A 7,702-nucleotide genomic window follows, 5' to 3' on the forward strand; every position below is an offset into this window, starting at 1 on the left:
AGAACTCAAGTTCATATCTCCCCTCAGACACTAGTGGTGTGACCATTACAAATCTTTTAACTTCCTTGTGACTCAGTTTATTCATCTATAAAATTAAGGAAGGGAATCAGTTGTCTCTAAGATCACTTCTAGCACTCATTTATGATTCACATAGAGGAAGGAAGTTGAGGACCTTAGGGTTCAAGATATATTGTGTCCCAAGGGATCCAACTGTAAGATACTTAGGACAGCAGTGGTCTCTAGAATATTATTAAAATCAACACCACAAGTAATTGAATATCTCATATGTATCTATGACTACATTAGGATTCACTACTGATAAAGAAACCTACATGTCAGCTAAATACCTTTGTAATGGCATTTGTAGATGTAAGCTGTAGCTGTGTTATCTTGGTGAATTTATGATACCTCCATCTGATTTTGATTTTGATTGTTTTGCATTTTAAATTGTATGTGTGGAAAAAAAAAGGTTTATCAGTCTGCCATTGTAGGTAATGCGTCTGATCTTTCTGCCTAGTTTCTCCTTATCTCTTTTTTTCTCTCTTACTAATACACACACACACACACACACATACACACATATTCATAATCCTCAATTAAGGCACTGTGAACTTTTTGCTGTTATTCATCTTAGAACAATCATGCACCTATTGAGAGAGGGGTAATTACACCATACTGACCTTAGAACAGATTGGTTCAATTCCAGTGGAGTCCAATTGTGGAGACTTAACATATAATTAGACCAACATTGATTCATAAAGTAGCAGGCCATTAGGTTGATCCTGTTCATTGATTTGCATGATAAATGGTATTTTTAGCAGCATTAAGTTCAAGAACAAACATTATTTTCTTAATAGGGATTAATTCTTACAAATAGATATAGGCATATAAGACCTCTTCAGAAAAGGATGAGAACAGTTCCGTGAGGCTAGATTTACTTCATGGGTTTCCAGGAGTAACAAGCTCATCTGCCACACACCCTCCCCCCAAGAATAAAACAAAGAAAAACTACAAATGATAATTAATATCACCTTCTGACAAACGTTCTCTTGTCCTTTGAGACAGTGTAATCATGTCTAACTTAGGATAGTATGTATTCATGTGATGTTTAGCTTAACAATGTATGTGCATAAATATAATGACTGTCTACTAATTAAATGTTAATTTAGCCTTTTTTAGACACGTGGATATTTCTGTTTCAAATAGATTATGATATAACTATTCTCGTTTTTAGGGACATTGAGCACATACACACACTCATGTAAACTAGGAAAAATAACTGTTAGGCTTGGAATAGAAGCATCATTTGTCATTTGGTCAGGTTCTACACTTTATTTTCATTTTTTGATGGATCTGTGATCTCACTGACATGGGGCCTTGCTCCAAGACACAGATTATAACCCATCCATGTCTTCTCTCATCTTGTATGACTCTCATCTATGACCTCTGACAGAGGGTGAATACAATGTTCTGTGGGTCTTCCTCAAATCTCTTTTTTTATGCATGTGAAGGAGGCACATTGATTATCCATTGTTTTTTCCCTGCTCTCAATATATGATGATTCCTTTTTGGTCAGAAAGCTTCCTGATGATATTCTTTATGATATATACTTCATCTTACATATATTGTGCAACCTTCCCTCTTTGCTATTTTTTGAGTGATATATATATGTATATACATATACATATATATTTGTATAGTGTAGTATTTCATGACTTGCAACATACAGAAATATTGTTATATGATAGACCTTTAAGAAGAAGCTTGTAGTTATTAAAACACAATGTTATTCTCCCAAGGCAATCCAGCCCACTCTCTTCCTATTCAATGATGGGTCCATTTCTTACTCCACAGTTTTTTTTACCAATATATTTTTTCACTGAAGGACTTACACTATAGGAGTCCATCTAGTTGTATGTCATAACCTGTATGTGATATGGTAGGAAAAATGTGCTGCCACTTGTTATCTCATTGATCTTAGGAAAGTCACTTGGTATCTCTGGGTCTCAGTTTCCTCAAGCGTAAATTGAAGGAAATGGAGTAGATGGCCCGTGAAGTCCCTTCCATTTTAAAGTCTGAGATATTAGTAATATTAGTAATCAAGGTTTTCTATAAACAATGTGAATAAATCTACCTCTGTTACATCTTTCAAAGAATCTTGTATGATTTTGACATATTAATGGAAGACATCTTCTTGGAAAAGAGAAAAAATTTGTACCATGTATTGACCTGATGTTTTTAAAAATTGTCAACAAATATTGATGGAGGACTGTTCTGTTGTGATACATGAGGAAATAAATGATTTCAAAAAGACATAGAAAGATATATGAATTGATGCAGAGTGAAGTAAGCAGAAGAATTTTTATAATATAAGAAAAATGTATAATATAACATATAATATACCAATAGATTTTTTTTGTATACTCACTAAGGTAATTTGTTTTGCTTGGCTACATATAGTCACAAAACAAGACCTAGAGGTCCATATGTGGTCTCAAAGCTACAGGTTCCCCACCCCTGGTATATTCAATCTACCTTCAAGCAAGGTAGAGTATCACAGTATCTCAAATCTAGAAGGAACTTTAAAGAATATTTAAATATTCCTTATTTTAGAGATGAGAAAATAGAAACCCATGAAGATTTTGCATGACTTGCCTAAGGTCATGAGTGAGGTAAATTAGTGCCAGAGAGATCTATAACCCAGGTTTCTGAATCTCTAGCTCAATGTTCTTTCTTATAAGTGCAATTCAACTTCTATTCTATATTAGTTATGGTCACTATTATATTTGCCTCTTATGCTAAATCAGGTCAGGCAGTATGCTTTTGGTGTACGTTTTTTCCATTCTTTAGGTTTTGTTTTTGTGTCACCTCCCTCACAGTCTGGATTTTACCTATCACTTCTTGCTGTTGTCCAGGTGTCTACTGCTACCACCATATCTCTAACATTATCTCATTTGCTGCTTCTAATCATATAATAATAGATAATAGAGTATAAAAATAATAATAGATGGAATATGAAGGGCTTTCTCATAGCTTCAGCAAATGAATTTTGTGACACAAGACCTGGTTTTTTGTGTTTGTTTTCCTCAGAGGAATCTTTGCTTATAGTTTTTTGTTTTGTTTTGTTTTGTTTTGTTTTACTATCTTCAAGAGAGTTGGCATAGATAGGTGAACAGATATTCATGGATTGAGAGACAACATGGTAATAGTGTGGCACAGAGCAATGTGGAATCATGAAGATCTATATCCAAATTCTCCCTCATTTACTTACTAGATATGTGACCCTGTGCAAGAACCTTATCCTCTTAGGTCCTATGCAAAATGTGTCCATTGTGTGTGGGAAGGAAGGCTGTTGAACTCTTTTAAGGGATCTTTTAAGATCCTTTCAAGTTTTAAACCTAGAATTCTGTGAATAACAACTCATTGATATCGCACTTTGAAGTTTACAGACTGTTTTCCCTCACAATAAGATAGGTAGTGCTACTTTACAGAGTCATTGTGAGAAAGTTATTAATATCATCATTTTTCAGTTGAGGAAATTGTGACTTAAAAAGAGGTTAAATAATTTGTTCAGGATCATATACCTAAGTAACTATCAGAGGATGAATTCCAGCCCTGATCTCTGCCAACTTTCTCATTTGTTCATTCCTTTATACCCTACTCCATGATATATGTATGTGAGTGTGTATCTTTGTGTTCAGTTATGACACATTGGGAAGCAAGAAGGATGAATTAGCAAATCCATTCATTAAAATCATGTTTGCAATATTCTTTTTAACTTTACCTTTTTTATTGTTTATTTAAAGTGAGAACTTCTGCCCTTAGTTTCGTTATTTCTACCTGCAAAAGAAAATTTGTTTCTATTTCAAAACTATGTTTGAAAGCTATGTTTTTAAGCAGAGATTTGTAAACATCAGTCAATACTTTCTTATGCTGTTATCTGTAATCAAGGTATAGAATTTTGCTTGAACTTTACTAAAGGAGAGTTATCTTTCATTAAAATGCCTACAAATAGAACCTCTGATTTATGAATTCACCAACGATTCTTCCTTGCTGAAGATATTAGCCTTTGTTTAGTCTTTAGTAGGAACACATACACTTCTGGTCCCAGTGGTAATTGTGTTTGTTTAAAGAAAGTCTTTGCTTTGATTATGTGAAAATATTGACTGAGCACTGGTCACTCATTTTCAATGTGAGGCTTGAGAAGCAGAAATATATTTTCTTTTTAACAGATATTATTATAAAGTGCCCCTTATTATCAATTTTAAAAATAACTTTTGTTTGTCTTTTTATTTTATATGTAACCATTTCCATATATGTGTGTATTTATATATATATATGTATATATATATATATATATTCACATTCAATGATTCTTCTCTTGTGATTGAAGAAAACCATGAAGAAAAACCATTTGATACAGTGACCACATCTTAAGAGTGTATACAGCATCCTATACCTGTAATATCCCCTTCCCCACCCCCAACACCACCACCTGGAAGACTTAGTGTGGTAGAAAGAGAAGAATTCTAGATTTGGCCCCTTGGTTCAAATCCTGTCTTTGCCCCTTACTACTCATGTGACCCTGGACAAGTATTTTACCTCTTTTGGGACTATTTCCTTATCTATAAGACTAAGGAGGTAGACAAAATGGTCATAAAAGTCTTTTGTAACTCTAAATCTATGATCTCTGTAATGAAATGAAGAAGGTAAATTTCCTAATTACCTCTCTGAGGCTATCATTCATCATTATATTTACTCAGTATCCAGCTTAATCTTATTGTTCCTTTCCTTTACATTATTATTTTCCTGATTCTACTGCTTTCTTTACTCTGTTTTAATTCTGAATTAATTTAATTAATTAATAACACTCTAATTTAAATCTTGCCATGCTTCCCTTAATTACTCAGAACTATTTTCCCAGTAATTCTTGATTGTAGTCCTAGCTCCTTTGCCCTCTGGAATATCATGTTCCATGACCTCTAATCCTTTAATGTTGCAGCTGCCAAGTCCTGTGTGATCCTAATTGTGACTCCCAGATATTTGAATTCTTTCTTTCTGGCCACTTGCAGTATTTTTTCCTTGACCTGATAGTTCTGAAATTTGTTTATAATATTCCTTGGGGTTTTTATTTGGGGATCTCTTTCCTGAAGTGATTGGTGGATCCTTTCAATGCCTATTCTGCCCTCTGCTTCCAGGACATCAGGGCAGTTTTCCTTGATAATTTCTTGAAAGATGCTGTCCAGGTCCTCCTTTTGATTATGGCTTTCACATAATCCAGTGATTCTAATATTGTCTCTCCTGGATCTATTTTCCAGATCAGCTGTTTTTCCCATGAGATATTTTACATTTTCTTCCATTTTTTTCATTCTTTTGAATTTGTTTGATTGATTCATGATATTTCATAGAGTCATTAGCTTCCACTTACCCAATTCTAACTTTTAAGGTGTTGCTTTCCTCAGTTAGCTTTTGTGCTTTCTTTTCCATTTGGCCAATTGCACTCTTTAAGGAGGTGTTTTCTTCAGTGGATTTTTGTATGTCCTTTTCATCAGTTCTACTTTTTAAGTAGTTTTTCAATCTGTTGGGTCTTTTTTTCATAATTCTCTTGCATCACTCTCATTTCTTTTCCCCATTCTTCTTCTACTTCTCTTATATGATTTTTTAAGCTCCTTTTTGAGCTTTCCATGAGTTCTTTCTGGGCTTGAGATGACTTCTGTTTTTCTTTGGGGTTTTGCCCATAGATGTTTCGACATCGTTGTCCTCTTCTGAGTTTGTGTCTTGGTCTTCCCTGCCATCATAATAATGTTTTATGGTCAGATTATTTTTGTTGCGGTGGTTTTCTGCTCATCCCTCCCTTTTTTGGACTTTTTTCTTTTTTTTTAAATTTGAGCTCTACTCCAAAGGTGAAAAGAACACTGTCTCTGGCTTCTTGTCCTAGTGGCTGCAGGCCCTGGCTGTTTACCTGGTGCTGTACTGTTGGGGCCATAAAGCCCATAAAGTATCCCTGCATGTCTAGTGCTACGCTGTGGGTGTGGCAGGGGTTATCTGATGCTGCTGGAGGCTGTAGGGGTCTGATAGCTTGCCTGGTGCTGAGCTGGGCTCCTGGTGGTGGTATCTCACATGTGCTGAGGCCTAGTGGGGTTTTTCTATGCTTTCCTGGGCTACACTGAAACAGGGGGATGTCTGGCCCCAGGAGGATGCCTATTTGCTCTGGGCTGTGCTGAAGCGTATGAACGTCCTGCCAGTGGAGGACGTGGAGATTTAGCTGCTGTAGGATGCCCACCTAGGGCTGCTCAGAAGCACATGCTGGTTCTCAGATCTGGAGTCTGCTAGTTCCCCTGGCTATGTTAAGGCATGCAGGGATGCTGATGTTGGGGATTGCCTGCTCCACCACACTGGGGCTTAAGATCTCCCACTGGTTTCCTGAGGTGGGGCTTGATGCTTGTTTGCTGGGATGCTTCCTGTCCTAGACTGCTCTCCCCTTTTACCCTAGTGATATGGACTCTTTTTTCCTGATCCTCCAAGTCTCCTGGGCTGAGACTGTTGCATCCCATCTTTCTGCTGACTCTACTGTTCCAGAATTTGTTCTGGGGTGCTATTTTATGATTGGTTGGTGGTTTGGAGGTGAAAATGGGAGAATGACAGTGATTTACTGCCTCCTCCTCCACCTTGGCTCCTGGAAGTCCTCAGAATATAAGCTTCTTGAAGAAAACACCTATTTTTGTCTTTTATTTTTATCCCTAGCATTTAGTAAATGCCTGACAAATACTAAGTGTGTCATAAATGCTTTTGATTGATTGATGATTCCAAATATTTTCCAGAATGGTTTGAATAATTCACAACTGTACCAAAAGTTTATTAGATCTTTCTCTTAGATTCACTGCATCCAAATTGATCCCTACATCCAGGTCTACATGGCATTTATCTGCCTGCCTCCAGGTCATTCTCCTGGCTTACTGCCTTATTTGCAGTCTTCCCACTTCAACTTCTGTTTTTATTCTAAGGGATTTAATATGTATATCAATGTATCCCTCAGATATCCATAGACTCTCAGCTAATCATTTTATTTCTCATGTCCTCTGTCATAGAAAGAAATGTCATTCCTTTGATGTCATCATTAACTGCAAGTGTTCCACTTCCGTGATTGTGAACTCTGAAAATCTCTGTTGGATTATAAATTCCTATTATTCCATATATTTTTGTGCCTCACTCCTCCTGAACTGAGGTTTCATCCTCACTGTGAATTCCAGAAGATGTATTTCTCTTCTGTCTCCCAGAACAGAGGTGTCAAATTGTGACATGCAGGCTGCATTTGTGACCCTGTAATAGTCTCTAGTGAAGTCAAATCAGATTAAAATGTAATTGGGGAATGTTTAACAAAATATATAAAAATGTAATAGAACATAGATTATGTTAATATGTGGTTTCCCAAGTCAATATGTGGCCGGAGGATCTTTACTTACTGTTTAATCCTGCCGCTTCTTTAGTAGTTTAAAAAGTGGTTTTACCTAATCCCCCAGTTGCAAATGAGTCTACATACCTTAATCCCTATCAGTGACCTCAGGATGCAGCTGGGACCCATAAAATCAACAGAAGCATCCCTTAGAGATAGAAATTGATGGCTACTTTTGCTATGCTCAATAATTCCTCACACCTGTGATGCTGGGCAATTATATGATCTTTGTTCCGTTCTTCATTCTAT

This window comes from Vombatus ursinus, unplaced genomic scaffold (assembly GCF_900497805.2).
Source record: "Vombatus ursinus unplaced genomic scaffold, bare-nosed wombat genome assembly UNPS02006779.1, whole genome shotgun sequence".
In the NCBI taxonomy this organism is placed as follows: domain Eukaryota; kingdom Metazoa; phylum Chordata; class Mammalia; order Diprotodontia; family Vombatidae; genus Vombatus; species Vombatus ursinus.